Below are 10,303 nucleotides of genomic sequence, written 5' to 3'. Positions count from 1 at the left end.
CTGTTACAAGATCCAGAGAAGAGAGAGCAAGAGAGCAAAGTAAACATGGTCTAGTGTTATCTACGGAGCCCCTAAGGGGACATGAGCAAAAAAAATCTAAAGTTTAGTGTCATGTGCTCACGTGAAACTTTCATGTGCGCACATGAAAGTTTCATGTGAGCACATGAAAGTTTTGTGTGCGCACGCAAAACCTTTTCACATGAAACTTTTGCGTGCGCACATGAAAGTTTCACGTGAGCACATGAAACTAAACTTTAGATTTTATTTTGCTCATGTCCCCTTAGGGGCTCCGTAGTTATCCAATTGCGTGCAGTGAGATTTTTAAAGGCAAACTATGCAGGTTTTTTAGCTTAATATGCAAGTTTTTTAGCTTAATTTACCTTCATTTACCAGTTTCAGAGTCATTGGAATGGTTATATGACTTTTTTCTGGTTGAATGGTGGCCGTTGGGCCATTACATTGTTCTTGGCCAGACCCTTAATCTTTCTAGATTATCAGGGTCTGGATTTTCCAGGCTAGTTACAAGAGGGTCTGGCATCTCTTTGTTATGATGCACTTCCTGCAACGGTCACTCGTCTTTAAATGACTTAACTTCCTCTCCACAACACACTAGGCTTGTTCGTCTTCATGCAGATCTGTGCAGATCTGACTTGATGTGATGCATGCTGGGTTGAACACAATGCATACTGGGATGGACGCAATGCTTACTGGTTAGAAATCCTGTCCGACTTCTGTCAGCCGGGGAGGGACTTACCACCGTGACACCATGTCACATGACCTTAAAATATCTCGGGAGTCTTAGCTTACAGACAGATCTTGCAGTTGCCTTCCACGATCTGCACGAGCTGAAACACGCTCTCATGACGTCAGTTCAAAGACGTGATAGGGCCATTGAGGAATCTCCTCATGACGATTTTGACGGCAGTCTCATGCTGCTTCCTTATGTTGGAATATGCGAAAATGAACAGAAATCGAAGGGATACCTTCTTATATGTGATTTCTGCAACAATGGTAGGCTAGCCTACTGAAAACGTTTGGATATTCTGTTATTTTCTGCTGTTGGCCAAATAGATAGACACACATATAGGGGAAACACTTGATATTGAATTTATGTGCTACAATGCAGGCCTGTTAACTGTATGACAACAGTGGTTTATTTAAACTACATCATAAGAATTTATTTTGTCAGTCATCATCCTCATTTTAATGAGTAAGAATGAAAGTTCTGTGTGTTTATTGCAAACAAAATTCCGCGATATCTCCCGCGAGTCACGTCAGGCAGACTGTAGCCTGTCTGTCGGATGAGCTGCCCTCTGTTGTAGCTCCTCCATCACTTGATGTGATGCATGCTGTGTTCAAACCAGCATGCATCACATCAAGTCAGATCTGCACAGATCTGCCTCAAGTCGAACAAGCCTACTGAGAGACCTCAGACCCAGACCAGCCTCAGACGAGTCCAGGAAGTGACGTCAATTCCGGAAATAAGTACATAATTTACTTTACTCTTTATGGAGAATACAGCTGGAAAAAACGTGTTTTCTTTTACAGTTCATGGAAAAAATAGTCACATTAGGTAGAAGCTTTTTATTATTATTCGTAATTCACATTTATTTATTAAATAATTGATTGCGACTGACTGTCCACGTGATCTGCCAGAGTCAGCTGGGAGGAGCTTGTGACTCACGCATAAGGACTCACGGCAGATATTGCGCGAAATTTTGGTTTATGGCTATCGTTTAGGTGTCAATTTCTCAATTTCACTTAATTTATTGTGCTTATAGAGCGCCAAAACATTACACATTACAGTATCATGGCGCTTTACAGAATGTAGGCAATCAGAGAAAAAGGAAAGAAAGGAAGAAAAGAAAAGAAAGAGAGAGGCCCATGGGCAACAGGGGGGAAAAACTCCCTAGAATTGGAGATACAGGAAGAAAGTAGGTCCTCGAGTAGGTCCACGACTCAAGGGCCTGAGCCATCTGCCTAGGGTCAATACAGGACAGTAAGGTCTGTATACATGACAAATGCATATGATAGTCAGGTGTAGAGAATAAGACATGGTGTTAAAAAGCACTTGAGAAGAAAGTTACAAGAGGTGGGGTGATTACGTATCTGGTTTGATAATTCATTAATCCTGATTTAGTGACAGAAAGTTCAAATAGTCCAGCATTGGATTTGTCCAGGGGAAGGGAGTTGTCATGGGGCATGTGGTGGGTCGGCAGACAGGCCAGGAATCCGGCAGAATTGTCATAGGCAGGTGATGGGTCGCTAGGCTGTACGGGCCAGGAATCCAGATAGGGGGACAGTAATAGGGCAGTCGAGGATGGGACTTCAGGTGAGATGGGTGAGAGGAGGGCCAACACATGGATGGTTGATGACTGGTGATGATATACCTCACAAGTGAGGTACAGTAAGGGGAAAAAAAGAGAGATGTAGAGTGGGTTAGTGTTACTGAAAATCAAAATGGTTAATGTCAATAAGTAATTAGTGGTACTATATATTGTTACAGTATATCATAGTGAGAATAGGCAAGAGAGGGAGAGTTGAGAGAGAGAAGGGGAGAGAGGAGAAGGGGGGTTGTACGGCGTGACACATGAAAAGTCCATGACAGCACTATGCTATAGCAGCATAACTAAGGCATGGTGAGGGGTAGTCGGCACCAGCGCAGGTATGGTCAGTGACCACCATCGCCAGCGACTGGGGTGCCAGTCACCACGAGGACTCAGCAGGGTGGTCTATTCCAAAATCCCTGAGGTGGGTGAAGTTCCACACCGCACCATACCTAACTATGGGAGGCAGTAAAGAGGTATGTTTTAAGTCTAGACTTAAAAATAGGGATGGTGTCTGCTAGTCGAATTGAGGAAGGAAGATTATTCCAGAGAAGGGGTGCGTGATAGCTGAAAGCTCTGCCTCCTACTGTAGTTTTTGAGATTCTTGGAATTACAAGAAGGCCAGTATTCTGTGATCGTAGCGGTCTAGGTGGGTTATATGGGACTAGGAGATCTTTAATATATTCTGGTGCCTGGCCATTAATGGCTTTGTATGTTAGAAGTAATATTTTGAAGTCAATGCGACTTTTAACAGGAAGCCAGTGTAGAGATGCCAGGATAGGGGAAATATGTTCATATTTTTTAGTTCTAGTGAGTGTGCGAGCAGCTGCATTTTGTATAAGCTGTAGGATCTTTAGACAGGTGTTATTGCAGCCAGCGTATAGAGCATTGCAATAATCAATCCTTCTCAGCGTCTGGTAAGGATAAAGACTTCCTTATCTTTGAAATGTTCCTTAAGTGATAAAATGAAGTTTTGGTCATCTGTTTTATGTGATTACTTAGTGATAGGTCTTGGTCAATTGTAACTCCTAGATTTTTAACACTTGTGGATGAGGATAGTCGAAGATCAGTAAATGTAGCCTGTGATGAGGATAGGATATCCCTCGTCTTTTTAGGACCTAAAACCATGACTTCTGTTTTATCGGAGTTCAAAAGCAGGAAATTATTTGTCATCCATGTCTTTATGTCTCTTATACATGTGTCAAGTTTGGTTAACGGAGTTAATTCGTCAGGTTTTATGGAAAGGTATAGTTGTGTATCGTCTGCATAAGAATGGAATTTAATGCCATGTTTCCTAATTTCTGAGCCTAGAGGAAGCATATAGAGAGAAAATAACAGGGGCCCTAGTACTGAGCCTTGAGGCACCCCATATTTTACCATAGTCCGGGTAGACGGTTTATTGTGAACCTGTACAAATTGTCTGCGGTTAGAAAGGTATGATCTAAACCAAGCGAGTGCTGAGTCTTTAATGCCTATCGAATGTTCAAGCCTGTGGAGTAGTATATTGTGGTCTATGGTGTCAAAGGCAGCACTGAGGTCCAGGAGGACCAATATTGATATATGTCCATTATCGGGAGCGATGAGGAGGTCATTAAAAACTTTAACTAAGGCTGATTCAGTACTGTGGTGAGCTCTGAAACCAGACTGATATAATTCTTGGATTTTATTCATATGCAAGAAGGTACCAATTTGTTTCAACACTATTTTTTCTAGTATTTTTGACAAAAAAGGGAGATTAGATATAGGCCTATAATTGGCCAGGTTGTTAGGGTCAAGGGTAGGCTTTTGAGGGATGGCTTAATAACAGATAACTTAAACGACTGTGGTACATGGCCTGATAGTAGTGAGTTATTTATAATCTGGAGCAGAGCATTGTCCAAGAAAGGGAGAGCAGTCTTCAGAAGATGGGTAGGAATAGGATCTAGTAAACTAGTTGTAGATTTTGATGAAGAGATTGTGGAAGTGAGGTCTAATATGTCGATAGGTGTAAATGAATTCAACGTTGTTCGTCTCATCTGTAATTCAATTATATTTTCGCTACCGTTCAGCAATGGAGTATAAATATTTGGTGAGACTGATTGGTTATTAATCTTATCTCTAATTTTTTCAATTTTGTCATTGAAAAAGTTCATGAAGTCATTACTGTTTAGGCAAATAGGGATATATTTGGTTACTTCGGTGTGGCTCTTCGTCAGGCGGGAGATTGTGGTAAAGAGAAATTTTGTATTGTTTTTGTTTTCTTCGATCAGCGAGGAATAGTAGGTTGACTTAGCTTCGTTGAGTGCTTTTTTGTAGGTGATAAGGCTATCTTTCCATGCTTGGCGAAAAACTTCCAATTTAGTGGTACACCATTTTTGTTCAAGTTTACGCGCTGTTTGTTTGAGTGTTTTTGTCTGTGTGGTATACCATGGAGCACGCCTTACTTGTTTTCTTATTCTCTTTTTGAGTGGTGCTACTGAGTCAAGGGTTGAGCGTAATGAGTTCATCACATTATCAGTTAACAAGTCGACCTCGGCTGGATTAAGGAAAGGGCCTTCTGATAGGCCTACCACATGAGTCCGGAATGGGGCAGGCGTAAGCGAAATTTTCTAGAAAGTCTGCATTAGTTTTTTCAGATAAGCCGCGGCTGTAGTATTCAGCTAAATTAGGTACTGCATGTTGTAATGTCATTGTAAAAGTAATTAGATGGTGGTCAGTTAAGGTCGGGTGTTGTGGCAAGATTGTTAACTGCTCTATGCTTATGCCGTATGACAAGACTAGATGGTAGACAATAGTATGGTTATCTCGGTGCGTGGGTGAATTAACATTTTGGCAGAACCTGACATGGTCAATTAGGGATTGAAATGCAATTGTGAGACAATCGTTCACATTATCCATATGAATATTAAAATCACCCAATATAAGTATTTTTCCTGTTTGGGTAGTTAAAGTAGAAAGGAAATCAGAAAATTCCTCTAAGAATTCAGTGTAGGGACCAAGGGGTCTGTACAATGTGACCACAGTTACAGGCTGATTAGTTTTCCAGTCTGGCGGTAAAAAATTGAGGACTAGAACTTCAAAAGATTTAAACTTGTGTGTGAGCTTGGGAGATGTGAGAAAACTAGATTGATAGATTGTAGCTACTCCACCTCCCCTGCCAGTGTGGCGTGGTACATGATAATTCAAATGGGAGGGAGGTGTAGACTCATTTAATGGAAGGTATTCATCTGGTTTAAGCCAGGTTTCAGTAAGACACATAATATCTATAAGGTTGTCAGTAATAATTTCATTAACCAAGGCAGTTTTATTTGACAGTGATCGAATATTAAGTAAAGCAAGTGTAAGTTGCGTTTTTGGAGGAATTTGCTTAGCCGAAAAAGTTTTTATCATAATAAGACTACGAATAATTCCCCTTGTGGGTCGAGTAAGAGTTGACAGTCTTGGTACATAGGAAGGTGTCCTTCCTATTTATTAACATGAACATGATGACTGACTAAATAAATGACTCTGATGTTTAACTAGATGTACCGCATAGCGGTACAAAATATGACCGCCGCTCAGTCCTGTACATCCGTTCCGCGAAAATAAATCACACTTCAATTTGTCTCCATATTTTACTCCATCCCCCACTCTTGAAACTTTTGTGTATGCTTGTTTGGCATGCCTGAGTGTGTGTGTGCGGCTGCACAGAAAGTACCCTACTGGTGCTGAAAAGGTGAATAGATTGTAGAATAGCCAAAGAAGATGTAGCATTGTTATAAAACCTTTAAAATCACAAGTAGGGCAGTTCATCACAGTTCATCCATTGCAACTGGATTGATGAAAGGTCACTTACTGTACACCTGTACAGTAGGCTACATTGTATTTGGGAAAAGCAAAGGTATCAGCTAGGGATGTCCCGATCCGATATTTGGATCGGATCGGCCGCCGATATTAGCAAAAAATGTGGGATCGGCCTGCACGGGAAAATCCCGATCGGACTCCCGATCCAGTTTGTTTTCAAAACTCGGTCCGTGTTTTCCAGCGCACCGATGTAGGTAATCCATTCCAGTTTTTTTTTTCAGCTTTTCCCCCCAAATCCGGTCCGCGTTTTTCAGCACACCTAGAGACCTGTCCAACATCCCACCAAAGATTGTTAAGGCGGAGCAAGATACTTCGTCGTAGTTCATGTCTATGGGCGCGAAATGGGGATCGAATCCTGTCTGCATAAAAAGGCGTGTCGATGACGTATTGACGAGCGTCACGTTGCAACCGCCAACAGCAGCTGCATAAATAACCGGCGCACACCTGATATAAGGTTGATTTTCTCCAGACTGGAATGCTCAAAAATGCTAAAAATGTACCTGAAATGTTCAGAAGGGTTTGAGGATCATGAAAACGTGCCCGAAATTCACATTCCTAACTCTATAGAACCAAGACCTTAGCATATGTGGTGAAATTCTGAGCTATGCCCATAGACTTCAATGGAGCAGTCACTGCCTCTGCTCTGCATAAAGGGGGGTTTTGACCCCCCCTCGTGCGATCCGGGTTCCCGGAAGTGGCTCCTGATGAACCATCTTGCTCCGCCTTAACAATCTTTGATCCCACTTGTCTGTGCATGTCCCACTAAGAATTTAAAGTTATCGAGCAAATATTTCATGTCACAGTTGAATTAATATAGCGTAATGTTAACCGCGACCGCGATCGAGTGTCCGCGAGACTCTCTTACTATTAAGGCTCTTATGCATGTTGCTGCTGACAGCTTTGCCTGTCTAATGAATGTTATCTCCGCGATTTAAGATTGTTTGTGTAATGTATAGGCACAGCACGCACTTTAATTTCCCTATTTTTACAATCGGCTAGCCTAACAAACGCATTTCATTTCAAAAAGCAACCTGGTCAATCGCTAACAACTAAGTGCACCTAGGCCTACAACTCTACACATCCAAAAGGGTAGAAGCTTCCAGTAGGCTATCAACTTTTTTTACCGTTTGTGCATCGTCGCAGCCTACGACGATGTGAAAGTGACAGCTGTTGTCGTGGTAAACTTAAGCTCCTGTCACTAAATAGTGTAGATAGGCCTACGTGCTATGTTGCTTGATTTTCTGTAATAAATGCAGCCTGTAGCAGGTTACTTCAGCAAACCCAGACCAGTTGTGGCATCAGTTTCGCTTTTAAAACACTACAGTGAGAGGCTTTTTAGCGCAGTCTCACTTTTCATTGATGAGCACAGGAGCATGCTGACACCTGAGCATGTTAAAATGATCACCTTTGTGAATAGAAGAAGAATCTCCCCATCATGCTCAGACTGCAGCCAGGGCAAACAGTAGAAATTGAAGGGAGTATGGAGATGGAGCAGTAAAGTGTGGAGGAGATAGCAATACTGTAGAAGGCATTGACAGTTATTTGGGTTGTTATAGCCAATTCAGTGTGTGTGTGGTAATTTGACTATTTTCTACTCAGGTTTTGTGTGTGTTGCTTTTATATATAATTTTATATTGTTTATAATATTGTTTACACTGATGGCTTTTTTAAGCCTTGGTTTACACTCTTGAGCAGAGCACTGATGCCAATTCAGTTTGTGTGGTTAATTGACTATTTTCTACTCAGCTTTTCTGTGTGTTTTGCTTTTTTTATACAGTTTACAATATTGTTTGCACTAATGGCTTTTTAAGCCTTGGTTTACACTCTTGTTGTTCAAGAGCAGAGCACTGATGCCAATTCAGTTTGTGTGGTTAATTGAAATATTATTTTGTGTTTATTTAACCCTGTTAAGAATAAACAGGTCAGCTTCTCATTACCAACCACTGTGGATTATTCAAACTAACCTAATTAAGTTGGCTAGTTGTTCTTAAGAGTAAAACCCTTTTCAACATGAGTATAACAACAAAATAAGTAAATATCTTTAATCTTTAATACATGCTTGGATCGGCCGGTATCGGTATCGGCAGATGCTAAAAGCTACAATATCGGTATCGGATCGGAAGTGCAAAAAGCTGGATCGGGACATCCCTACTATGTATTTTATTTGCCCCCTCTTTCGAATGCAACATTCACATTTCTAGACAGAAAATTATATACCGAGAAAAGTGGATTTTGAGGGATACACCCAAAGATAGTTCATGTCTATGGGCGCAAAATGGGGATCGAATCCTGTCTGCATAAAGAGGCGTGTCGATGACGTATTGATGAGCGTACGTTGCAACCGGCCAACAGCAGCGGCATAAATAACCGGCGCACACCTGATATAAAGTCGATTTTCTCCAGACTGGAATGCTCAAAAATGCTAAAAATGTACCTGAAATGTTCAGAAGGGTTTGAGGATCATGGCGTGCCCGAAATTCACATTCCTAACTCTATAGAACCAAGACCTTAGCATATGTGGTAAAATTCTGAGCTATGCCCATAGACTTCAATGGAACAGTCGCTGCCTCTGCTCTGCATAAAGGGGGATTATGACCCCCCCCTTGAGCGATCCGGGTTCCCGGAAGTGGCTCCTGATGAAATATCTTGATCCGCCTTAACAATCTTTGGTACAGCCATGGGCAGGGCTCTCAAGTTTTGAGGACAGGCAAGAGTGACATTCCCCGTCGACAATCACCCCACCCCAAACACCCCCCATTCCCCCGCTACGTCAACACACACTGGCATGGGAGTCGAGCGCTCTAACCACTGAGCTAAAAGCCCAGGCTTCCAACTCAGCGGTTAGAAGCGTTCTTAAGGTTAGGGGTGTGAGGATTTACACTCGCAACTAGCATCACCAGCTAGCATACACCAGCCCCAGGTCAGTTACCAGTTGATCCAATATTAGTTGTGCAGAAATATAGCCCGTCTTATACACACCAATTGAAATAGAAATTGTAAAGATTTGTATTTTTTGTAATTATTCCATATTTAGTGTAGTCATAGTATTACCTTTCATTTGAGGCCAATAATATGCGTATGTGGGGTTCATATGCAGTAAGCATTTGATTGCCAGTATGCATTTTGGATAACCCAAAGTCCTATGGGGAGTTTTCATAGGGCATTTTACCAAATGCATGAGCATACCTTGGCAAATAATGCTCTAAAGTACTCATGTTGTCATACTATATTGATCTACTTTTGCACACAGCATGACAAGACCTAATGCTAGGACTCAAGTCATATCAGGTCAAGACCTAGAGGGCTGAAATGTGGTCAGTTCAAAGATGCTTCTTATCCGGTAGAAAAATAAAAGAATAATCTAGCCTTTGTAACTTTGTGACAGTACATCACACAGTTATTCTAATTGTTTTCCAACAGTGTCTCAGCTTTCCAAAAGAGAGCAGACATTTGATTTTTGGCTAAAGTATGTAGGAGCAATGCCCTCCTAAGTCAAAATGGGGCAAAAGTATAATTTATAATTGCTCAGATTTGCAAAAGAAATGATTTGACACATGGCACTGACAATTCAATAATGGGCCTTTTCACCACCTCTGAGCATCCACTAACCTGGACCTTTTAGGGGGCTGTTTAGGGGGCTTTCCTCTCAGGGTGAATGAGAGGATGCTTAATTGCTTTTTACCCGACATTTTTGAATACAGATGCAATGATTAATGCATCCATGGCCAGGATATAATTAATATAATATGACGTGATTTAAAAGTGACCTATAACAATAGGCTATGCAATACACTTTAATTTGTTTAGTGCTAATCAAATGATTAAGCCTATTTGGAGAGAGAGATGTTTAGAATGTGACAATATGTCAGTAATCGTGTGAATGAAAGTATGACTAGGCATAGGCTACTTGTTCTGAGCAAGTGTTGTCAATGAACAGGCTGTGATGTTGGCTAAGTTACAGACAGTCATGAACAACTGATGCTAATTATCTGGGAAACATTCTCTATAGCAGCAGTCACGTTGTCATTGTTTGTGTCAAACAAGTTGTGGATTTGTTGTAACATTAAAAGATGACTTACTCTGTGCTGAAACCATGAACTGATGCTCGAAGCTCCAAGGTGAACGAAACTTGGAAGAAGTAGGTAACAGGTTCA

The sequence above is a fragment of the Alosa alosa genome, chromosome 4 (genome assembly GCF_017589495.1).
Source record: "Alosa alosa isolate M-15738 ecotype Scorff River chromosome 4, AALO_Geno_1.1, whole genome shotgun sequence".
Lineage (NCBI taxonomy): Eukaryota > Metazoa > Chordata > Actinopteri > Clupeiformes > Clupeidae > Alosa > Alosa alosa.
The sequence above is the reverse complement of the archived record's forward strand: the minus strand, read 5'-3'. Positions refer to the sequence as shown.